Source organism: Ostrinia nubilalis, chromosome W, assembly GCF_963855985.1.
Source record: "Ostrinia nubilalis chromosome W, ilOstNubi1.1, whole genome shotgun sequence".
NCBI classification, from domain to species: domain Eukaryota; kingdom Metazoa; phylum Arthropoda; class Insecta; order Lepidoptera; family Crambidae; genus Ostrinia; species Ostrinia nubilalis.
Window position 1 is genome coordinate 2,167,412 of NC_087118.1, and position 26,990 is coordinate 2,194,401.

The 26,990-nt window shown below is 38.0% G+C and overlaps 1 long non-coding RNA gene across 1 annotated transcript; it reads right to left on the reverse strand.

Annotated features, from left to right (window-relative positions):
* Positions 1 to 23,618: 23,618 nt before the first annotated feature.
* On the reverse strand, positions 23,619 to 24,647 carry LOC135086372 (uncharacterized). The gene is made up of 3 exons (XR_010260452.1): positions 24,609 to 24,647; positions 24,130 to 24,374; positions 23,619 to 23,909 (listed from the first exon to the last, which is right to left on the reverse strand). It is a non-coding gene; the product is annotated as an uncharacterized LOC135086372 (long non-coding RNA).
* Positions 24,648 to 26,990: the final 2,343 nt, after the last annotated feature.

Consider the following 26,990-nt stretch of genomic DNA (forward strand, 5'->3'; position numbering starts at 1 on the left):
GTTACTAGCTGGGTTGTATATCGGTGACGTTAAGTGAGTGATGCTGTTGCGAGAGCAAAATTGTTTAAACTCGGTCGAAACGAACGAGCTTCCATTATCTGAACAAATAGTATGAAATAAACCAAATCGTGCCATCACTTCACACAGCTTTTCAATTACTATGCGGGAACTAAACCCGGTAGACACATCAAAACATTCTACCCACTTTGAATACGCATCCACAATGATTAAAAAGGTTTTTCCGTTAATTGGGCCGAGAAAATCTAAGTGAACCCGCTGCCATGGCTGAGCCGGGTAGGGCCAGGGCGTGAGCGGGGCGCGCGCGGGCGCCGGCCGCTGCGCCGCGCACGTGCCGCATGCGCCGGCGCGCCGCTCCACCGCCGCGGACATGCCCGGCCACCAAAACCTATGGCGGGCTTCTTCCTTCATTTTTGTAATTCCCAAATGACCTTTGTGTAATTCGTTTAAGACCTTAACTTGTAAGCTATCCGGTATAACTAATTTATGCCCTCACATTAGACAGTCATTTTCAACAGATAATTCCAACCTGTGGCTAAAGAATGATTTGTACTTATCATCAATTTTATTTGGCCACCCATTCAATACGTAGTGCAAAACCGCTGATATTATGTTATCTCGCTTCGTAGCCTCCTGCACGTCGGAGAGAGACAGAAACCGTTCGCCCTCATAAACAAATCGTACATACGCGGACCTGTCGAGCGATGACTCATCACCCGCAGTCGGGTGCTCCCGAGCGGACGGCGGGCTGGCTTCGCTCACAGACCTACTTAAGAAGTCGGCGCAATTATGAACACTATTAACATATTCTATTTTATATTTGTACGCAGACAGAAAAATCGCATAACGTTGTAATCTATTGGCTGATATTTCGGGAATCCCTTTGTCTGGGTTAAATATTGATGTACGGTGCGTCACCGTACAATTGCAAACATCAGCAATATATTGCTATGCGCGGCTGACCCAATTTTATATTTTATGTTTTACATTATTTTAAGTTTAGTGTTCGATTTAGCAGCCTAACAAGTGGCCGCGACTCTCGTTAATCAATTATTGTACCTTTATACGTAATCAAGTAATAAATATCTACATTCAACAAGGAGTTTGAATCATTCTCTTCAGAATCAACATAATCAAGAAAGGTGTATAGCTAGCAATAGACCATACATCTTTATTCGAGCCGGATTTATCTACAATCAAGAAAACTCAGTGCTTTGTGAATCTCGCGTACGGAGCGAATCGGTCCATTTGGCCTCCCGGAAGAGGGTCTCACCAACTGGATTGAGAAGGCGCATAATCTGTACAGAGTTCGCAAGGACATTGGGGACTAGTACCTAAACAAGAAATCAAGAATCAAGCAAATACATCAAACAAGAAATCAAGAAACAAGTAAGCATTCATCAAACAAGCAAGCAATAAAAAAAAAAACAAGTAAGAAATCAAGAAACAAGCAAGCATTCATCAAACACTCGAACACTCATCAAAAAGCAAGTAAATCAGGTACAAATACAATTTATAGCAAGCAATTTCAATCAATTTCAAGCAATAATCAAGCATGTCTTCAATGGAAGATATTTTAGCAAACCAAGAGCAACTCATAGATGCAATTTACAAAATCCAAACCAATTTCAAGAAAGACGGACGTGAAAGAAAAACAGCAGATTATATTAAACGCAAAATATCTACTTTAGACAATTACTGGGTAGAATTCAACAACAATCACATACAGTTGTGGGCGTGTCAAGACAAGTCTCATGCCTACTTCACCGAAAACAAGTATGAACATATGAAGTCGACGTATGAAAACATCAAAACAGCTCTGCAAATGTACGAGCCAATGACAGAATCCAGGCCGCCGACTCCCCTACTCAAACCTGCAACACCATTAGCAGCACCATCGACATCCACGGCTCCAGCTACACCCAAGGAGTCGCGTGGTACTAACAGCAAAACAGAAGACTTACTGAAAAAGCAAGCAAGTAACTTCAGAGCGTTTCATAGAACGACATCCAATATCAACATCGATTCTATAACTGAGAAATGGGAGTTGGAAGACCTGCTTAATTCTCTGCAATCACGCTGGTCAGCCATTGACAGTCTCCACTGGGAGATTGATAGCGAAACTCAAGGCACCAGTAACAACGAATACGATAGAGCATTTTCATCATACGAGCAAATGTATAACAACATCAAACGAACCATAAACAGCAAGCTTTGGTCGGTATCCCATCGGGAAAAATCCACTCCTCAGATGGATATACCTACCTTCAGTGGAAATTACCATCAGTGGACCTCCTTCAAGGACTTGTTCGTTGAAACAATACACAACAACCCCTCGTTATCGAATGCCCAGAAAATGCAATTCCTCAAGGGCAAGGTGCGAGGAGAAGCAGACAGGCTGATACAACATCTACCAATTAGTTCCGACAACTACAATATATGCTGGGAAATACTCAACCATCGATACAATAACAAGAAACTTATCTTCACTTCATACATAAACAACCTGCTATCGATTCCTGCCGTACAGCAACAGTCCTTACACCAAATCAAGCGCCTTCACGACACCACATTGGAAACTCTCAATGCCATAAAAAACCTAGGCATTGATATCAGCACATGGGATCCGTTGCTAGTACATCTACTTTCACAAAAACTGGATAATGAATCATTCACCGACTACAATGAATGTCTGGAACAACCACGTGAACTACCAACGATGTCAGATTTTTTGAACTTCCTGGAATGCAAGTTTACAACAATGGAGTCCTCACGTAGAAAACAAGATTCACCAACGACAAGGCCTTTAACACATCAAGCATCGCCAAAGCCAAATAAAACAAGATTTCAAGTATACTCAAACAATAACAACATGGCAGAACAAAACACAAACAACAATCAACTAAGAACTTACAAGTGTTCTTTATGCAATTACAACAATCATGGAATTTATTTTTGTGAAAAATTCTTATCAATGTCGCCACAACAAAGACTGAATACAGCATCAAGACTCAAGTTATGCTTCAATTGCCTAATAAAGCACCAAGGAAACTGTAGAGTGCAAAAACGATGCCGAGAATGCCAAGGTCAACATAACACAGTATTACACGAAGCCTTTGCATCAACAAATAACACAGCACGACCAAGTACATCAAGAATGGTCAACCACAGCAACTCCTCCAGGACTACTGTTCCCATTCAACAACATGAGTCACCAGAAGTACTGTTGGCAACTGCGATCGTACAAGTTCAAGCCGCCAATGGCAACTACTACAAACTACGAGCACTACTCGACCAAGGATCGCAAACCTCAATTATCACCGAGAAAGCAGCTCAAATTTTATCATTACCACGACGTCAATGTACTGGAGTCATAACTGGAATCGGAGCCAAGGAAAATAACTGCAAGGGAATAATAAACATAACTATCAAGTCAAATAACTGCGAATATACATTACAAACCGACGTGATTATTATGAAAACGCTAATTAACAACCTGCCAAGTAACACATTATCGAAACCATCATGGGAGTTCCTGGAAAACATACAACTAGCAGACCCTGAGTTCTACAAAAGTCGCCCCGTCGACCTACTTTTGGGGGCGGAGGTGTACTCTAACATCATTTTGGATGGCATCTGTCGAGAAAACAATCAAACACCAATAGCGCAACAAACGCGATTTGGTTGGATATTAAGCGGAAGCGCCAATACAACTACATTACAATGCAACGTCTTATTAAACAACATTGAAGATATACAACGATTTTGGCAAATTGAAGACATTACACAACAAGAGTCATCATTATCATCTGAAGATCAAGCATGCATAGAATTTTACAAAGCAACAACCGTTCGACGAGAGGATGGGAGATATCAAGTAAAACTTCTTCTAAAACCCAACTACATACAAGAATTGGGAACGTCAAAACACAAGGCCATTGCGCAATTCAATCAACTGGAACAAAAATTTACGAAGCAAAATGACACCGCAATTAATTACAAAACGTTTATCGACGAATACCTAACATCAGGTCACATGCAACTTGCACGTGGCAACACGACACCGGAATACTTTTTACCTCACCACTGTGTCTTACGCAACGAGTCGACAACTACTGCACTTAGAGTTGTGTTTAACGCATCTGCAAAAACTTCTACTGGGATGAGCCTCAATGACCTCATGTATAGAGGCCCCAACCTACAACAAGATCTACAGTTTTTAATCTTAAAATGGCGACAATACAAGTATGCATACACAGCTGATATCGAAAAAATGTTTCGACAGATATGGTTAAATGAAGAACATCAACAATATCACAAGATTGTATGGCGAGACAATCAAACGAAACCAATACAAGAATACGAGTTAACCACCGTCACCTACGGCACCAAGGCCGCGCCATTTTTGGCGATGATGACGCTTAAGCAACTCGCAGACGATGAAGAGCATAATTATCAAGAAAATCAAGCAGCTACTGTCTTACGAGATTGTTTCTATATGGATGACCTCATTCATGGAAGTCATTCATTATCATCAGCCAAACAGTTAAAACATGACCTCATAAACCTATTGAAGTCAGGAGGCTTCAATCTAAGGAAGTGGTCATCTAATACACCAGAGCTAGTCGAGGACAGCAACAAGAGAGACAATTTTGATTTTCGTGGACTTGAATCAACGAAAGCATTGGGACTTCGGTGGAACCCACAAGAAGACAGTTTTACCTTTGAATCAAAAATACCAACAAGTCAAACAAAAACCACGAAAAGAACATTATTATCTGCTATATCAACCATCTTCGATTCTCTCGGTTGGCTCTCACCTCTCACTATCAAGCTAAAACTCCTATTTCAATCTACATGGCTGTCAAACATCGACTGGAATGATAACCTTCCGGATGACATTAATTTGGAATGGTTAAAAATCAGAGACGAGATACAAAATATCAATCAAATCAAGGTTCAAAGATAGCTCGAAACGCAAGAAAACGATGTCATTGAACTGCATGGATTTTGCGACGCATCAATAAAAGCATACGCTTGCGTCATTTACTGCAAAATAACACGAAGAGGCCAAAGTACAGTGGTTCTGGTCGCCGCGAAAACGCGACTAGTTCCGGTCAGCAAAACGGTCACATTACCTCGGCTGGAGTTATGTGGCGCAGTTTTATTATCGCAATTAATTGACAAAGTTAGAAAAAGTTTACCCAATTATCAAATCAAGACCCTGGGCTGGACTGATTCAACAGCAGTTTTGGGGTGGCTGCAAGGTGATCCAGACAAGTGGAAGACCTTCGTAGCGAACAGAGTCAAGCAAGTGACTGAAATATTGCCTGGAAGCGACTGGCGATACGTCAAATCTCAAGATAATCCAGCTGATTGTGCTAGCAGGGGTCTGACAGTCACTCAATTAGAAAAGCATTCTCTTTGGTGGCAAGGTCCAAGCTGGCTACATTCATACGAAGATCAACCCGAACAAGCGTCGTTCGAAACAAGTGAAGATCTGAAACAGAAAAAACAAGTTAATACATCTACATACCAAGAAATGAGCACCATCAAGGAATTAATGCAAAAATATAGCACGTTCAAGAAACTGATTCACATCTTAGCGTGGCTATACAGATTTAAATTGACTACACTAAACAAGAAAAACTTACCATCATACCTTACCTTAGAGGAAATCCGTTTCTCCAAGTTGAAAATAATTCAACACGTACAGCAAGAATACTTCTCTCAAGAGATAAATGACCTGAAAACTAACGGGATCATCAACTCAAAAAGCAGCATACTTAACCTCAACCCTCATCTTGACGAACAAGGCATCCTCCGTGTTGGCGGAAGACTAAGACATGCACAGATAAGCTCGGAAATGAAGCATCCTATCATCATTCCACATGCAAGTCATCTTACCGACCTCTTAATCGATGAAGCTCACGCTCTCACTTACCACGGTGGGGCACGTTTAACGACCTCATTCCTTCGTCAACAATACTGGATTGTGGGTGGCATCAGGGCCATCAAGAAGCGCCTACGTGGGTGCGTCAAGTGCAGGCGATACGACACAAACAAGAAACATCAGATCATGGGTGACTTACCACTCGCTAGAAGCAACCCATCCCGCCCATTTTATCACACCGGCGTGGACTTTACGGGTCACATCATGATAAAGAGCAGCAAAGGGCGCGGCATCAAGTGCACAAAGGGTTATGTGGCAGTGTTCGTGTGTATGGCGACCAAGGCTGTACACTTAGAACTTGTCTCTGACCTAACCACATCAGCATTCCTAGCCGCTCTAAAGAGAATGGCTGCTAGACGAGGAAAGCCACATCATATCTATAGTGATAATGGCACCAACTTTATCGGAGCAAGTAAAGCTATACAACAAGAATACGAGATACTTCAATCTACTCTTCATCAAAACAACAGTCATTTTATGCAAGAAATAACAGAGATGAACATTCAATGGCATTTTAACGCCCCTTCCTGGCCTTCAGCAGGCGGCCTCTGGGAGGCCGCAGTAAAGAGCTTGAAATACCACCTCAAACGCGTCGTCGGCGAACAAAAACTGACGTACGAAGAATTTTCGACCGTATTATCACAGCTAGAAGGGTGTTTAAACGCAAGACCATTGTGTGCCATCAGTGAAGATCCAGAAGATCTGGATTACCTAACTCCATCGCACTTCCTATCAAGTGGACCTGTGCTAACATTATTTGAAACAGAGCAAGATCTCAGAACAAGATGGTATCTATGTCAAAAAATATATAACGACATCTGGAAGAGATGGCGTTCAGAGTACTTAACTCAATTAACTACCAGAGGCAAGTGGAAGCAATATCAAGAAAACCTCAAAATCAATGATCTGGTAGTCATACACGACGACAACTTGCCATCGGGACGGTGGGCCATGGGGCGCGTCATTGAACTCCACCCTGGCCCCGATGGACACGTGCGAGTAGTTTCATTAAAAACCAAGAACGGTTACCTTAGACGTCCGGTAGTAAAATTATCTTTACTGCCTATCAATCAGAACTCAAATCAAGACAGCAAACAAGTTAATACAGCAAGTGTATCTCCAATACATGAAGAAAACAAGAAACGCGTGAAAAACATTGGTTTCAACTTTAAATCAATAGTATTGGCTCTACTTTATTTTATGAGCATACTTACAACAGCATCATGCACCTTCGTAAACACACCGCTGAAACAAAACCAAGGAATTTATTTCGATAAAATTTCGGATATGCAAGTAATAAGAGACGACTGGACTGTAGTGGTTTATTATAAGATGGAACCATACTGGCAAGGGATGAAGACATTCGAAAATTAATTCAATTACTTGGAAGATACATGCAAGAAACTGAACGAAGAAGTGCATTGTGACGTCATTCTATGGCAGCTACGTCACAGCTACGACGAACTGCAACACTATAATACGATACTGATGACGCAACACACGCGCACACGCTCGCGCAGGCGACGCGGTCTAATCAACGCAGTGGGCTCAGTGGCTAATACACTGTTTGGAGTCCTAGATGAGAAGTTTGCCGAGCAGTATCAGAAAGATATTACTCTCATACATGATAATGAACAACATTTGGCATCACTGTGGCGAAATCAAACTTCTGTCGTCGAAGCCGAATATAATTTACTGAAAAGAAGCGAGGAAGCCATCAATAAGCAACACAAATTAGTAAACAAACACCTAATTAAAATAGAAAACGCCGTGAACATACTTAATTCAGAGGTGTTCAACATTTCACAAGCAAATTACATGACGTTGACCGCTGTAGCTGCAAGTAACATGATACACGAACTGCGAAATATGCAAGAAACCCTGCTGAATACGGTCACCGACGTTTATCATGGAAGATTCAACTTCCATCTCTTATCACCTGAACAACTTAGAAACGAGCTAAGTGTCATAGCAAGTCAGATCTCAAGTGAACTAACTCTGCCTATAGAGAATATACATGTTAGTTTACAAAACATATATCATTTATTGAATATCAAGGCCAGAATGTGCGAAGATTACCTACTGTTTGAGATAAAAGTACCTTTAGTCGGCAGAGATTCCTTCGAAATATTTCATCTCATTCCCGTACCAACTGCAACAAATCATAGCAAGATGATAGACACGATCCCAATATCAGAATTCTTGGCCATTAACTTAGCTAAAGATGCTTATAACACGATGATAAAAGAAGACATCTCCTCATGTCATCAGCAAGAGCAGACTTATTTATGTCAACTCAAGAAACCTGATATCACCTCAAGCAAGAAGAAAGTCTTTGTGAATTAGACATCAATAAGAAACAATGCAAAACAGTTGTTCACCCCTGCATCGATAAGTGGGTCGAATTAAACACAATCCCACCAAAAACATTCTGTAAAAAACTAGCCAAGTCTCGATGGAGCTGCTTGTTTATCTCTAAAAAGTAATGAAATCTAGACAAAGTCGTGCCAAGTCTATGGTTCCTTACTGCGATTTCTTTATTATTATAGTTAATGTTGTGTGACTTGGCCGTTGAACAATCTTTATTAAGATAATCATACAATAAGTATTATTGAAATACGCAGCTTTATTAAGCCTACAATTGACTGGTTATTGAGTCAACGTTTTCCAAGTGGCAATTTTCCATCGCCAATGGGTAGCGGTTCTGGCGACAGATTGGTGCAATGGTGTGAATGGATTACCTGGTTTTGTACCCTTCAACGGCCAAGTCACACAACATTAACTATAATAATAAAGAAATCGCAGTAAGGAACCATAGACTTGGCACGACTTTGTCTAGATTTCATTACTTTTTAGAGATAAACAAGCAGCTCCATCGAGACTTGGCTAGTTTTTTACAGAATGTTTTTGGTGGGATTTCACTTCTTTTTGTAGAAAGTGGCAAAATTATTTAACGTCGTCATTTTATCGACATTTTTTACGATATTAAACACAAATAAACTCAACGACCTTTAAAATGGACAACGAATCAGAATTGTTTTAATAACATAACCTTAGCGAACCTTACAATATAATAAACGAAATCAACGAAATGCAAATTACACAACATTCAACTTAATCGACGGGGGGCTCTAGAAAGGAAAAAAATCTGGACACCGCTTGCTAGTGCTAGCGCCATCTAGCGGTGAGCGATACAGGCGAATACCACGGTGCCGGAGTAGTATTTATTATGAATGTGGTGTTACTCCAGATCTTCGATTTTCCTAGTTTTTATAGTTTTCCCTTTATGTGGCCATTAAACCCTAACTCTGTACCAAATTTCAGCTCTCTGAGTTTATGGGAAGTACTAGTTCTATTTTGATGATTATCAGTGAGTGAGTGTCGTAAATGCGAAACTTTGCTTTCGCTTAACTTCGGAACTGAATGACCAACAGACTTGAAATTTTGGATTTTAAGTACGTGATTATAGCTTACTAGATGACGAAAATTTCTGCGTTCTGGTCTTATCCAGAGGTTCTCAAATAGGGGCCTGAAAATGCGGCGAAATGGTTCCAGTAAAGGATGGTACGGCAGTGTTTGCTTCGCGCTCGACTTGGCGGGGGCACTGCCGTGCCCCCAGATAAACAAGTACTTGTACTTTTGTTGTGAGAGGTGTCAGTTACGAGTGATATGCGCGGATCAGGTGACCGCGCCACAGCTGGAGCAAGCCGGCCTCGTCAGCATTTCACACGGGTGCATTGTCAAGTCCGACCTATTTACAGTGCACGCTCGTAACCTTGATCGCAATGTTATCAAAACAAACGCCGATATCCAGACACAAGACATCAGTCCGATCAACAATATCATCAACGCATCGATCCCGATAACATCTATCGTAGACGACACAATTAACGAACGTCAGAGACAACTTTCGGACATCGAGAAAGGTCTGAAAGATTTGAAAGAGCAAGCAGTATTGAGCACAGATGTATCATACCACGATGTACATCAATACGCTCTAATATACATCATCATCGGCGCCGCAGTCATCACGGCAGCGTGGCTGGCGTGGCGGCGAGTGCGACGCGCGGCGACTGTCGCGCCCCCGGAGGAGCGCACTACCGTGCGCCTCTCATCCATTCGAAGCAACTCAAGTGAAGACGAAGACCACAAGAACAAGACTAACAAGATACATAGTGTTAATACGATACATAATGTTAATAAGTCTACGTCGCCCATAGCAACTAGTAGTGCATCTCTATTTTCATAAACTTTACTTTCATCCCGCCTCCATCTCTGGTGGCCCGGAACATGTACGGTGCGTCACCGTACAATTGCAAACATCAGCAATATATTGCTATGCGCGGCTGACCCAATTTTATATTTTATGTTTTACATTATTTTAAGTTTAGTGTTCGATTTAGCAGCCTAACAAGTGGCCGCGACTCTCGTTAATCAATTATTGTACCTTTATGAGAGGTTTATGGTCTGTTTTCAATAGAAATGGTTTATCTCGGCCGTACAAATATTGATGAAACTTTTTCACGCCAAATATGATAGCTGTTGCCTCTTTTTGAATTTGGCTATACCGTTTTTCGGCTGCATTAAGAGAACGGGACATATAAGAAATTGGCTTTTCAATACCTTCCTCAATTTGTGATAAGACCGCCCCAAGACCGTATGGCGACGCGTCTACAGTGAGTACTAACTCAGCCTCAGGGTTAAAATGAGTTAAAGTGTTGTCAGATGCTAACTGACGTTTAATGTTTGTTACAGCTTCCTCATGCTCCGTAGTCCATACCCATGGTACATTTTTCTGTAATAACTTATGCAAGGGTGACAAGATAGCAGAAGCGTTTTTTACAAAGTTTCTATAATAATTTACCATACCTAAAAACGATTTTAGCTCTGTCGTATCAGTCGGCACTTTTGATTGTAAAATAGATTTTACCTTCTCTGGCGATTTGTGAATACCATTGCGATCTATTACAAACCCCAGATATGAAACAGATTCTTGAAAAAATTTGCATTTCTCCTTGTTCAAAACAAACCCTGCCTCCTCTAGTCTACGGAACACTTCAGCTAACCTTGACATCATTTGGGTCCTGTTTTCAGCACAGATACAGAGGTCATCCATAAATACAAGTGTTCCTTCTAGCCCTGCGAGCACGGTTTCTAAGGTTCTTTGAAAAATAGCGGGTGCGCTTGCGAGACCAAAGACTAATCTAGTGAATTTAAAAAGCCCTTTGTGCGTATTTATGCAGGTGAGCATTTGTGAGGCTTCATTTAAAACCAGTTGATTATATGCTTGTGAAAGGTCTAGTTTGCTAAACAATTTCCCACCGTGCAGTTTTGTAAAAAGTTCATCATATTTTGGTAATGGATATTTGTCAACAAGTAATTGCTTATTTATTGTTACCGAATAATCTGCACAGAGACGTATTGAGCCATCACGCTTTAAGACTGGAACAATAGGACTCGCATAGTCGGAATATTTCACCGGCACTAAAACGATGGCTCCTACGTATAAAGGCGAAACTGCCGCTTACGCCTTTTTCCAATTATTTAAGCAATGATTTCATTTTGCTCTAATCTATAACGTCAGTAAGAAAAAAATTTTTTTTTTCCATTAGATACAAAATAAAATTTTAGGCAAATAGGCGTATGTGCAAAACTATGCCACGTATAAAGCCCAATCATACGATTCGTCAATCTATACGAGTAGTTGCTTACATAAATATATATTTTTTATAATCCAAATCTTAAATAAAGCCATGAAAATATTTAGCAAATTGTTTTATTTATAAATTATGACACATTATATAGTTATTTAATTTTTAGCGTTAAGAGTCGCATCTCAAACTAAATTGAAAATTATAAATAACTTGAAAAAATCGAACTGCCTAAGGCATCGTGGGTTCAATTCCCGCCTTAGGCAGTTCGATTTTTTCAAGTTATTTATAATTTTTAAAAATATGACACATTATGTTAAAAGACCTAACTAAATCTCGAGCACAGTATATGGGCGTATTTGCGTTAAAACGTAATAACGATACATTAAACAACTTTTTCTAACTGATTTATTATTGATATAGCACATGATAACAATTAAAATAATTACATGCATAAATAAAGAGAGTAATCGCTTAAAATATTATATTTATGTTGTCATTTAAGTCTCTTTACGTTGAACAATACACATGAAATTATAGAAATGTGACGACGTAAAAGGGCAATGCGTAAAATCTCAAAATATATAAGAAAAATATAAAAATTGATAACAGCAGTAGCAAAAGCATTACATGTTAAGGTTAAATGTGAAATTTCATTAAATTCGTTTTAGTAGGTCAGAAGATATGACCCAAAAATATGGTTCCGGCCACTAAAATGGCTCTCCTGTAAAATTTACTTTTTTCACTTACGCCAGTATACGTAGGAGCCATCGAAAATGCCTAAGTCTACTAATCGCTCTAACTCCTTTTCAACGTTTGCACGAATAGAAAATGGCAAAGGGCGTGCCTTAAAAAAAATCGGTTTCGAATCGGGCTTAAGAGGCAAATCTACTTCAACATTTTTAAAACAACCTAATCTTTCAGAAAATAATTTCGGGTATTTAGAGGTTATATCTTCAACAAAGTTACTGCAATTATTTATAGCACAAATTTGTAAATTGAAGCGTGAAAAAAAATCTCTGCCCAACAACGGAGGTCCCCCATTGTGCACAACATATACCACAATATCGTTACTTTTATCATTATAAGTAAATAATAATTTAATTACTCTCATAATGTTCAATCGATCTCCGTTGTAGCTGTGTAAAATGACGTCACTCGGTTCCAGGCTAACGTTTGAAAAATAACGTTTATACATCTGCTCAGAAATTACGGTAACCGGTGATCCCGTATCTATTTCAAACAACAGGCTAAAACCATTGACCACAACCGATTCCCGCAGAGGTTCTCCACGAAGTGTGCGAATATTACAACATAATCGCTTACCATCGTCATCGACATCCTCACGGCACTCAACATAATGCTGCCCCGCTAATGTTTTACACATTCGTTTGAGATGGCCTTGAACTCCGCACTTCCTGCACTTATAACGAGCAAACCGACACGTTTCCGCCCTATGACCGACGTAGCCGCACACGCTGCACCGCTCGCCAGCCGCCGCCGTGGGCGCGCGCGCCGGCGATGCGCCGCGGCCGCCGGGCCCGCGCGCTGCCGCCGCGCCGCGCGCCATCGCCACCTTCATCACTTGCAGCGCCGGCGCCTGTCGCTGCGCCGCCTCGTGAGAGCTCGCTCGAGCACACCGCACCCCCTCAGCTATGTCCAGGGCGCTGGACAGCGTCAGCTCAGCCAAGTCTTTGGTGAACAATGTGTCTCTCTCTGGTCCAGGCTCCAGGCCCAGAGTGAACCGGTCACGAAGCTGCTCATCCAAATGTTCAGCCTTAAAACCACAATGCGATGCTAAGCTTCGAACGCGCGCCGCCCATTCCGCCAGACTTTCACCCGTATGTTGAGTGGCGCTGTGAAACTTCCATCGTTCAGCGAATGTGCACTTTTTTGCTTTGAAATGTCCATCTAGCAGCGACACAACTTCTTCATAGCTCAAAACTCCCACTTCCTTAGGTAAAGCTAGGTCACGTACAAGCTTGTAGGTGGATTCTGACACGTTGCTTAGTAAAATGGCTCGACGTTTACTACCGGCTTTGTCTATCTCCGCACCAATGTCATTTGCGAGAAACCATTGTTCTAAACGAGCCTTATACACCGACCACTCTTGAACTTCGTGGCTGAATGAAGTTAAAATGCCGACCGTAACTTTCGCCATAATTAATTTGCACGCGTTAACTTTTAATCTCGTTCGCCAAATGTTATATCGTCGGTATATCGGAATAGGGAATTTAAATAAGCAACAACGCTACGTTTAAGTTCGTGTATTCGACTGACGCAACAGCCGTTAGAAACAATGGTGAAACTACCGCTATTACATAAAAATAAAAATAACAAAGTACCCGCTTAGTAGCTTAATATTATAACACTTATTAGGAATAGGTTTGGTAAAACTTGGCAGAGGACCTGCAATTAGCCAACCTAATTTTGAATCACGAAGTATAGGCATATTTTTCCCTAGAGTTATTTGTTTGGACCCTATTAGTTGCCAAAATAGATCAGCACCAATCAACATATCAATAGTTGAAGGATTGTGAAAATTAGGGTCTGCTAGCTTGATATTAGGCAGTTTTAGAACATTTGAATCAATAGGTATTTTAGGTAAGTTGTCTGCAATTTTAGGTATGACTAAGCATGATATGGATACTTTGAATGAACTTTGCTTGGATTTTAGACGAAGAGCACATCTCTCCGTAGTTTGCTTGAGTGGAGTTTGACCGATACCAATTACATTGACATTTGATGGCTGAGAAGTCAGTTTTAATTGTTGCATAACTGCTGAACTTATAAAGGATGACTGGCTTCCGCTGTCAAGTAAGGCTCGTATTGTCAAAGATTTGTTAGTGATAGGATTGGATATTATGACTTGAGCTGTACACAGCAAAACTTCAGGGGCTGAAATAACAGACATTGAAAGCGAATAATTAGTGCTGGTATTTTCATTGCCTTTGGAAATGTGTAATAATGAATTGTGGCGCTTTTTACAGACACGACAAGAACCTGAAAGTTTACAGTTGTCAGTGTTGTGTCCGGGCCGAAAACAATTTTTACATAAATTTAGTGACGTTACAATGGAGTTCCTATCTTCTGGAGATTTAGATTTGAATGTGGGGCACTCATAGAGGCGATGATTTGCCTGGCATACTGCACACTCAACATTTTTGTTATAATTAGGAATAGACTCCTTAGACGTAACGACAAGAGACCTTGTTTGAGTTTTAGGCTGAGTTGGAGAAACTATAGGCTTCGTTCGGTCTTGTTTGTTACGAAAAACAGTTTCCAAAACGTCAGCACGACTTTTCAAAAAGCTAAAAAAATCATTGAGAGTAGGTATTTCTGAGATAGAATTCCTATGTTCTTCCCATTTAAAACAAGTAATGCCATCTAACTTTGCTGTAACCATGTAGATTATTAGGACGTCCCATTTATCGGTAGGTAGTTCTAGCGTACAGAGGGCACGCAGATTTTTTGTTACATGATCAATTACATAACGCAAAGACTTGTCTGACTCACGCATTGGTTCAAAACTAAATAAAGATTTTAAGTGATTATTAATTAATTGTCTTTTGTTGTCAAAGCGCTCGCACAGAAGTTGCCAAGCCTCTGGGTAGTTTTTGGCTGTAACTTCTAAATTACAAAGTACTCGAGCTGCTTCACCTTCCAAGTAAGAATTTAAATAGTGAAATTTATGTATACAGTGTGTCCGGGCATGTAGTGATCAAACTTTAAGGGCGTAATCTATGGACAATTTTATCGGTGAAAATACTTTAAATTTGGGGCTTGACCCATTTCTCGCATATTTACAAGGATTTAAGTTTTTAATTTTAAGTTTTCACCTCTTCCTTCAAAAACAAGTGATAGCGTGGGTAGTTTAACATTAATAAGCAAAAATTTTATATCATGCGATAGCCAATTAAATTATCTATTAGTAGAAGTAGAAAACAGATACAAGTTTCATACATTTTAAGGGTGTAAGAATGGATTTAATTAGAAATAAACATATTTTTTTTCACATCTTTTTCAGTTATTTCCTAACACAATAAAAACCAGGTCGTTAAGGTATGTTTTATTTGCATTTTATTATTAGTATTTGAGCTATTCTACAAAACGAATGTAAATTTATTAGTCTACGTCTATTAGTTTCGACGTAATTGTTGAACATAGATACCCCTTCCCAGCGGTTTCCATAGCGCACGCGACATGCGAAAATGCACTGCCTGAAAGAATCACACAACCTATTCCGATTACTATGGAAACCGCTGGGAATGGGTATCTCTGTTCAACAATTACGTCGAAACTAATAGACGTAGACTAATAAATTTACATTCGTTTTGTAGAATAGCTCAAATACTAATAATACAATGCAAATAAAACATACATTAACGACCTGGTTTTTCTTGTGTTGGGAAATAACGGAAAAAGATGTTAAAAAAATCATGTTTATTTCTAATTAAATCCATTCTTACTCCCTTAAAATGTATGAAACTTGTGTCTGTTTTCTACTTCTACTAGTAGATAATTTTATTGGCTATCGCATGATATAAAATATTTGCTTATTAATGTTAAACTACCCACGCTATCACTTGTTTTTGAAGGAAGAGGTGAAAACTTAAAATTATAAACTTAAATCCTTGTAAATATGCGTGAAATGGGTCAAGCCCCAAATTTAAAGTATTTTCACCGATAAAATTGTCCATAGATTACGCCGTTAAAGTTTGATCACTACATGCCCGGACACACTGTATTGTTTATTTTATGATTGTCATGAACCAATGAACAAAAGGTTTCTTTAAACTCTAACCATTTGTAATAGGTGCCATCAAAGCTGGGTATTTTGATAGTAGGTAGTTTAAACCCAAGTGGACTATGGCCCTCGTCATGGCAATGGTGATGAGTGGCATGAGTTGAGGTATTTGAAGTAATTTCTTCATGAGAAGATTTGGAAGGTGAGTACTTTTTTATAGTTTGTTGAGCCAATGAAATGTAAGTATCAAAATCTTGTTCAAAAATATCACGAGTTGTTAGTTCGACACTTAAATCTGACACATTCATTAGTTCGATTTGGCTTTGCAGCTCGTCGAACTCAATGTATAATGACTCCATTCTAGATAATTTCATTGAAAGTTTACTAATTTCTAGTTCAGATACAGTTTCTAGCGTTAATAAATTATCAACGTGATTTTTAAACTTTGTTAGACGTCCCTTAGCTATTCCACGCCTAGAATTAAGGGAAGAATACCCTTCGGGGGTCTTTGAGTCATTAGACATTGTGGCAAAATAAGTTACGTTAACGGAAAACTATAAAAAATAATGAATTTGAATACGATACGCTCCTCATTTCGTGTTCCGGCCGAGATGCACGTTGAATGCGCAGCGGGTCGATCAGCTGATGCGCTCGAGTCGTAGGTAGCAGGTGGCCGCGAGAACAATAGGCGCCGAGTGCACGTTCGTAGCGCGTGGTCGGTCGATGACCGCACCCAATCAAAGCACACTGGAATGTTATTTTTGTGCACTTATTATGCGGAAATTAAATTAAATTAAGAAGCGGGGCGATATTTATGTACGCGTTGTAGCTTAATAATATGCTAAAATCGTAGTTAGTCAATTTAAATATGCAAAATGAGTGCAAAATATTTAAAATAAATGCAATTGTAGCACAGAATTTAGCGTAGGCGAGCAAATTATTAAGCTAGTGCGCAGTATGAAAGAAGTGATGGAAAATAATTAAATTTGAGATGAAGGTAGGAATATAGTGCCAAAAAAAATCGAATGTTCTTGAAATAATGGAATTTAGGCAATTTAAAGCGTGAATTTGCAAATGAGAAGAGTTACTTTGAATAGTTAGGCACAGAATATTGATTTGAAACTGCGAATTTAACGGTAAAACACCACTTGAATGCAAGTTACAAAGTTCACTGATATGCACAAGTCAAAGGGGACGAAATTAGGATAGAAGAAAAGGAACGGGCTCACAGTTAGAAGGGCAGGAAGCAATGCTGGGAAGAGTAGTCCAGGCTGTTGGCTGCTGTCCGTCCACCTCGTACGTAGGCGTGATCCGTTTTCGGTAATTTCTTCGACACTTCTGTTATGGGGCGATGCGGGGCGCGAACTGGCTGCGTGTGCGCTCCGTTGTAGTCACCGCTGATGGTTTCCGTCAAAGAGCATAAAAGAGTAAGAGACGGCACTCCATAGATATTTTTTGAGCTCACGCACACATATGCATTTTAGAGAACGACCCGCAAATCTTTACCAACCGCACAAACTGCAGGCGGAGCTACCAACATAATGCCTTATTTTCTGACAGTATTAGTGACGTTCGTAATAACTTATCGATTATCGATACTTTGCTAGGGTTGTAATTGCATATCGATATCTAGTATAGGAACCTTCAATATTTTAATGATTACTATTTTTATTTTATACTATGTGTAAGTAAAACGAAGTTTTGTAACGTAAATTATTTATTTCGAAATAAAATAGGTATATTACAATAAGTATTGAACATGACATAGCAGTTGTAGGCATGAGGAATTATTGAATATTATAACAAAGTACAGAAATGATAATTTTGTAAACTTTTATTTTCACAACTTTTTCTAAGAAAAAATAGGATTTTTATTTATAAACATCTTTAATTTTCTTATCAGCTGATCGAACCTCAGCCTCAAGATTACTTTTCAATGCTTTGTTGCTGTGCTTTTTTACTTTTGTCAGCAAAATTGTTTTCACTTTTTATGAAGCTGTCATTAATGATTTTACAACTTTTTCTTAGAAAAAGGTAACTTAATATTTTAAACATCTTATCATAAATTTCTTTATTATGTTGTTGACATTTAAACCAACTAAAATTACAATTTGTACTCAACATTAAGAAAATGAATTTTCCAACATTTTCCATATATATCTGGTCGGCAATATGGTCATGATAAAATTGTTTAGCTTCATTTACGGTGGTACATAATTGAATTGTTGGATAAACGACACTTTTTTTATCATGCCACCATTCGCGAAGAGATATTATATGCATACAAATCATTGTCAACAGGAGTTTTCACGCTCAAACACTCTTCACAAATTAAACAAGAACTGTTCTGTAATAGTTTGGCAGCTAAATACCCGCTTACATATACTACTGGTTGGTTTTCAAGGCTACACAAATTTTCAATGGGCTGTTCTAAGTTTTCAGGGTCCGGGATAGACAACACAGGATAAAATTCAGTGTCTGTGGAATCTTGAACATTAATTTTTATTTCTGTTGTTTTTAAATTAGTTTTTAAAATGTCTTTATATTCCAGCATATGTTTATTGTTGTCTGCTTCACAATTAGCACTTCTGCTATGAGGTACTTTCAGCCCAGTAACCATGCTTGTTTTAAGCGCTGCAGTAAAGTGCGTGATAGTGGGATTTCTATTGGTTACACTGTGTTGCCTAATGATTCCAAATAAGTTTTCCAGAGAGTCTTGGTTAAACTGTCTAAGGTTCATATATTTAAACCCTTCATTCTTTAACTTTTCCCAAATATCGTTTAAGGATTTGATAGATATTTGATATCCCTTTACGCATTTAACATTTTTTAGTATCGTGTTTTCTGCTGTTATAAATTTTATGGTTTTTAACTTATCAGTATAAAAGGTCCAAGACTCAATGTGATTACTTGATGTGGAAACATTTTCCCGGATCCCTTTCTTTACGTCATTTAAAGATGATGGACCATTTGTACAATCATATAGTTTATCTAACTGTTCAATCACAAATGCTGTATCATTGCAATCAGAAACTTCTTTCCATGCCATCATTTTTAAAATAGCTGCCACGGTATTACTCAGAGCATGCGCAGCATACTTCACCCTCATCTTAGTTTTGAATGTTGGATTTACAATGGTACTATTCAGTTTTTTAAAATTTAAAAAATTTCTGTTGTGTTCTTCTGCAACTACCAAATGCCTCCATTGTGCAATTTTTCCATCGAAAGACATATTTCCACTTTTAAAGAAATTGTTTCGTAATGATTTGAACAAGTGAGGGATGTCATAGATTATAAAAATTTTGTCATTATTTACAGAGAAAAAGTTGCTATCTATGCCTTGTCCACAGTTTCTTTTTAACATGTTAAGAGCTCCTATATTTGTAGATCCCTGATCACAAACTGTTGTTAGAACCACAAATCCGATTTCTTTTAATTTTTTGATGATGTCCGATATAATTTTTGCCAGTTTTGCTGTTGATATTGTGCCTTCCACAAAATAGTGCGCAATATATTGTTTGTATTTATGTTTAGCACCCTGTATCATAAACACTAACGCATGGTCTGCAATTTTCTTTTCTCGTCCCATGTTCTCGCCCTCTCCATAATCCACGTAGCCATCCACTTTATCAGCAATTTCGTTATAAATTATCCGTTTCTTTAACGCCATCTCGTCAAATATTAACGAGCAATATTTATTTTCCTTTGGCATACTTGATGCTTTTGCCTCTAACATATCAATTATATTTTTATTTATACCAGGCTCCATTGGTATATTTTTTAAAATCCTTTGGAGCGTTTTAGTGCTTGGTATAGGGTTTCTGATTTCTCGACCTATTTTTTTTCTCGAGTTTCGGGAATTCTCGAGGCCAAAATCTCGAGTTTTCTCGGGTCTCGAGTCTTTTAATTAAAATTGTTGAAATCGATTGAAATTTGCTAAAAACACAGGTTTTTTTAAATCTAATATACAAAAAAACAAAAACCCAACTACGTAAAAATGAACTGAAAAGATAGGAACAAGACAAAGTGTTCACAAATGCAGGCGAAGGCATCAATGACTATTTTTTTTTGTTGGTGATAAGTAGTGGGTGATAAGCCGTGTGGTGACGGCAGAATAGAATACATTTGTCACCAACCCCTACTCTTCCCGCGGAGGAGGCTTATAGTCCAGCAGTGGACTGTAAAGGGCTGTTGATGATGATGATGATAAGTGTTTGATGCTTCCGACTGCATTTGTGCACACTGTCTTGTTTTTATCTTCTCAGTTCATTTTTACCCAGTTGGGTTTTTTTTTTAATAATATTTTTATTTTAATCTTTTAGTTAAAGAAAATACATTTTGCAAGCTATTTAAAAACCCTTTATTTTGATACCCCACTCGATAGGTTTGAGATATTTTTTTAATACATATTATAGCGCCAAAAATCGGCCATGTTAATATATTTACAGTTAAAACAAATCTAACGATAGTCTTTAGTGACACTCGCCGGACTGAAAGGAATCGATTGACGTGCGAATCATAAAAATCGACCCCGGAGTTCGGTCTCTATAGTGCTTCAAAAAACATACATACATAGGCTGTTAAACACATTATCACTCCTTTGCGTCACGCAGTAGGGTAAAAAAGGAAAGACTAGACCAGTCTAAAAGAAACGTTAACCTATTAAATAATTAAAATCTTACTTTTGTCTAAGAAAATAGGCTTTCAAGAATATTAAAGCTTCAAATTCGAGACTCGAGAATTCTCGAGCTCCGGTAATTTTTTTCTCGTCTCGAATGAAGCCAAATTTCTCGAGTTTTCTCGAGTTCGAGAAAGCTCGAGCAGAAACCCTAGCTTGGTAGCGTAAACAGCTTTTGCATATAGCGGTATGCTTTAGGGGACCGTTTAAATATAGCCAAAGCATATATTTTGTTGGCTAAAGTCCACCTTTTTCCTTGTGACTTTTTTTTGTTATTCTGCACTACATCCTTTACTAACGATGTCAGCACTTCCGAATCTAACTTGTCTAAATTCACTCTTGACTTCGCTATATTCCTTATTGTTTTTTTTGCATTTTGTAACTGTCGCCAAAGCCTCTTCTCTTTAATTGTAAATGTTGATGAAGTGTCTGTAATAAAAACATTTCCATTAGTAAAAAAACAACATTAAAGCAAATTGAATTGAATATTGGTTAATTAATCAGCAATTTTACTTAGTTTTTTAAATTAGGTATGTTTTATCTTACCTTTCATTTCAATGTTTTTCTTAGGTCTTTTATAACTGTGGACTAATATTTCTGCCTGTGCATCTTGATGGCAAATGTTTTTATCATCTGAAATATTATAAACTAGCGGCCGCCCGCGACTTCGTACGCGTGGATCCCGTTTTACCCCCTTCATCTATCTTACGCGGTTTAGATTTTTTCATACAAATGTTTTTTCCCGCTAACTCCCGTTCCCGTGGGAATTTTGAAATATCCTGTTGTAACTAAGCTTTACGTTTACTAAGGTACCTGCATGCCAAATTTCAAGCGTCTAACTTAAGCGGTTTAGATTTTTATACAAAAGGATTTTCCCGCTAATTCCCGTTCCCGTGGGAATTCCTAAGTATACTATAACCTGCCCAGGAGTATGAAGAATAATTGTACCAAGTTTCGTTAAAATCCGTCAAGTAGTTTTTGTTTCTATAAGGAACATACAGACAGACAGACAGACAGACAGACAAACAGACGGACAGACAGACAGACAGACAAAAATTTTACTGATTGCATTTTTGGCATCAGTATCGATCACTAATCACCCCCTGATAGTTATTTTGAAAATATATTTCATGTACAGAATTGACCTCTCTACAGATTTATTATAAGTATAGATATGCAAATTAGTTTAAAATTTATTTTGTTGTTTTATGAAACATATTATTTCCAAATCAATCAATCATTATCAAGTTTTAAAAAAATGCAAAGACAGGATAATGATAGCTCTTCTCATAAAATATGAAGCGTGGGCCCACCTTCAATAACAATGACATAATATTAAATTAAAGGCATTTAGAGGTTTTAAAATGTTCTGCATTCTGGATGCGGTCTGCGGGTATGTCAAGACAATCTGTAAGTGGTCGTGATAAGGCAATCAGTCACGTGTGCTTTGCGTTCTTTGTTCGTATCCGCACGGTCAAATCGCATTAATATAAAATGTACAGAAACCTAGAATGTTGTACATATAAGTTCATTTTGACCTGACTGCAGACTGCAGAACGCATCCAGGGTGGCATTCTTTAGTTTGAGGGAAGGCATATTTTAGAAGGTAAATAATTAGTTTGTACACTTACCATGAGCAATGGGTTTATAGGTCATATGTTCTGGTGCATTGGAAGTAGAAGGAAGAGGTTCAAAAGTTGTTTTCGCAGAAATACCAGAATCTGGTATATCCACAGCTCCCAAACATGTTGAATTTAGTTGTTTGGTTGTAGTTGTAAGGGGAACTGAAAGCAGATAATGAAATGTGAATTGGGTAATAAAATGTCATGTTCTTACAGGGTGGAAAAAAATCATGATTTTTTTATTTTAATCAAAAAAATCAGATTTTTTTGAAAAAATCGTGATTATTTTGATTTATATTGATTTATTTGATTTTTATTACATTTTGCAATCATTGCCTTAGTTTTTCATGCGGAAAACATGTTTATTTAGGTACAACTGAGGTATAGTACTGGGAACAAGCCAAAAAAAGTAAATTGTGTAAGATGGTATGTCATATTTTTACTGAAACAAGAAAAAACTTTCGTCAAAAACAGCTCGTCTTAAGTGGTGTCCGTTTCCATTACAAAAACATGAATATCTTAATACAATTATCAATTTTATTATTTTTTTTCGCAAAAAGAAAATCTATGGAAAAATATTTTTTTACCAATTTTTCATACAAAACGGCTATTTCACACTTGAACACCTAAATCAACATTGTTTTCGAACATTATAGTTGATTAATATGCACTCCCAGTGTTGCATTAATTCCATTTTCGGATATTGATTTAAATCAGTGATTTTTATAAAAAAAATCATGTAATAAAAATCGTGATTTAAGCTAGTAATTTTTAATGTGAGCAAGACATGTACTAGACTGATTGTACCCTAAAGTTGGGTAAGAACACCCAACTTTAGGGTACAATCAGTCTAGTACATGTCTTGTTCACATTAAAAATTACTAGCTTATAAATATTATTAAACTAGCTGACCTGGCTAATTAATGTAGATTGCCTAAAATTGTTCAAATTGGTCCGGTACTTTTTTTGAAGAATTTGTATTACACAAATTACTAAAGTCCCTCTAACTCAACACCTCATTCTAAGCTAAATTGTGTTACGAGTGGGTTTACTACAATATTCAAGCTGTGGGGTTCTAACCCGCACTTTAGGCTATCTTGGCTTCGAGTTACGGAGCCGATCAAATACAAACAAACAATTAAATATTTCCTTTTTATATTATTAGTATAATTTTAGATAAACATACCTCGTTCAACTGGATTTGACTTCTTTGGAATGCAATATGAATGATCATAAAGAACTGTAACAAAGTATAGATATAATTAATAATTAAAATTGTATATTATTTATTGATAAGCATACAACACAATATGTTTGTGGTTACAAAGAAAGAACCTTGTTAAATTGCATTCGGTTGGTTTGTTTTGGAAACCAAAGAAAATTAATTAAGACATCTAAATAATTCAGAAAAATTGATAGTAAATTAAATTTAAAAAAAATAATTGAAGTCATCATCATACCTGTCTTGAGGTTTTCTTTATTGGAGACTTTTACATGAAGAGGAAACTCTGTCAAAACTTCATCTGGCAAGATGGGATTGCTCAATTCCAGTGTTGGAATAGCTGAGTTCTTCAGCCGAGTTCCTTTGGCATTGAAGGATTCAGGAGTGAAGTGCCCACCACAAACAAACTTAAGTTGGTGTAACTTTTCAATAGGTACATATGCTAAGTCTTCTATGCCAGCATTTTTAACCCACATTCGACAACTGAAATAAGAAATACCTATTAGAAAAGAAAAAGAATAACAAACTGAAATTTATTCATCAACTAATTTCTTTTAGTATTGTTATGCAATTCATTTACAGAGTACGAAACAAAATACTGAAATTAAAAATTGGTTATGGTTATTTACTGTATGATTAAAAATATTAATCCCAGCCTTTAAGTTTACACAATCAGTAAAATTATCTTGTAATAAATGAGTGTTATTAGAAACTTACCGGTCAGAATCCAGAGGAAACCTACTCAAAAGTAAGTGTCAATGCCCTGGTTCATGCATTTACCAGTTTTGAAAGTACATTTACATTTTGTTGTTTTTAATGAAAAATAGATTTGTAATAGATCTAATATTTCAAGTAAGTAGATAACATACCCATTAAACAGAAAAGTAAATAAGAGTTTAAACTTCTGTAGAAGTTGAAACACAGCTTATTTAAAAGAGTCTCTATCTCACAAAAAACATAACACTGAACAGCAAACTTTATCACGCCCGATACGGAGGAACTTAATCAACTCAACGTAAACGACAGAAAAGTTTATTTACAGTAATATTGCACCAAATCTGAGAAAATAACTTCACACGAATCAATTCGCCGGTTAAAAACTCAAACTCAATTGACAGACATTTTTTTTCATTTGTCAAACTAACAATACTACCAACATAAGGACACTAAACAATTATTTTTAGTATGGTGGTATTGATCCGCGGGTTCCCCTGCTATAGTGAAATCAATCCAAAATGCACTTTATTGCTTTAGGCATAAGGTTGTATATCAATTGCTACATATAGAGACTAGTCTTTGTATGAGAAGTGTCTACCCACTGGTTTCCGTCCTTGGTTAGGCTTGACTTGGCTGCAAATTGTTCCGCGCGCAGGCGATGACCTTTGCCCTCCACGCGTTTGGTTGACCGTTGGATTGAGACTTCGTTTTTTAGGCGGAATATTAGTCCTGTCACGGTTTTGTTCAGGGAATTTAGTCGAACAATAAAAAGATTTGATTTTAGAATAATAGGTTTATAGTGTTACAAAAATACCTTTGTTACTAAATATCGTTGTCAAATTCCATTAGTATTCCAAATACCACTATCAATTTATTTTACTGGCAACTGTAACAAAATAGCGTTGCGGAATATTTATAATAACGATAACGTTACCGTTATCGTTATTTCACTACTGGTAACACTTTCTCCCCTCCTAATATCACTGTTTAGACTCAATAGTCTCTGGCTGCTCGGGCATTCGATCACTGGCGGTCGATTAGTACGGTCGTAAGTGAAATACTGTGAAACACTGTGTGGCATTGAATGATTTTGTGAAAATAAAAGGTGTGGTATAACCAAACGAAGTTCTTTCTTAAACGACACCTTTCATCTCAGAAGTGGGATAGCGGTAACAAGGTACGTAAACAGTTTTTCTACCTCTTTTTTTTGTTGCTTTGTTATCGCCCATTTGCCCACTGAATGTTTAAAATTATATTAATGCATGAGAAATACAACAAGACCTATATTACCCTTATGTAATCCAAGATCTTTTGGCCGGGATACTCCCGGTAAATGTAGCAAAGCGACTTGATCGTTTAAGCAAATAGAATATTCAGTTTACTCATTCCCCTTTGTATTATTGAATAAAGCACTTTACGACTAGAATTATGCTAGCAGTGCTGGTATAGAATGAGTGTACTCACTTGTAATCTCAAGTGCAAGATCGGTGCTCTCAAGGGTACTTGTGATGGCGTCTATCCAGCGGGTTGGCGATCGACCGCGTGCTCTCCTGCCTTCCAGCTGGCCCTGAACTACCAGTCTCTCCATCGAGTTCTCATTTGTAGAGACGTGACCAAAGAATTTCAGTATTCGTAGTTGCACAGTTGACGATAGTCTGTCTTTAACATCTTTAACATGAAGCTCTTTGAGGATGGATACATTGGTGCGAAATGCCGTCCACGGGATCTTTAGGAGGCGTCTCCAGCACCACATCTCTAATGCATCGATTTTACAGCGATCCTGCAATCTCAGAGACCAAGTTTCGGCTCCATAGAGAAAGATTGGGAACACAAGGCATCTCATCAATCTGACTTTAGTCTTCTTGGTAATTCTCCGGTCTCCCATATTTTACTGCAGATGATATATTATAAGACATCAACCCCAGATTCTCCCATCGCCTTGAGGACCTCGATTGGGATTTCATCGCAACCTATGGCTTTATTGCATTAAAGGTGTTTAATTGCTGCTCGTACTTCATCCCGCATGATTTCGGGTTCACGGTCATGTATATTGTGGGAAAAACATGTGAATTTTGGTGCTAAATTGCTGGAAAATAGTGACTGGCAATATTCCTTCCACACATTCACGATATCCTATAACTCCGTAACCGTTGTCCCAACGGTGTCCTCAATAGCCCACGACTTAGGTTTAAATTGACGTGTAATGTATCGCACCTTATCATGCAGATCTTTGGTTTGATATTTATCGGAGTGCTGTTCCAATTCATCACATATCCTACTCAGATGGTTATTGAGGTCACGTCGGCAAGCGGCCTGTATGATAGCTGACTTGGCATTAAGCTTTGTAATGCTAGCACCACTGGCTCTGTTTTCGGCGCTCTT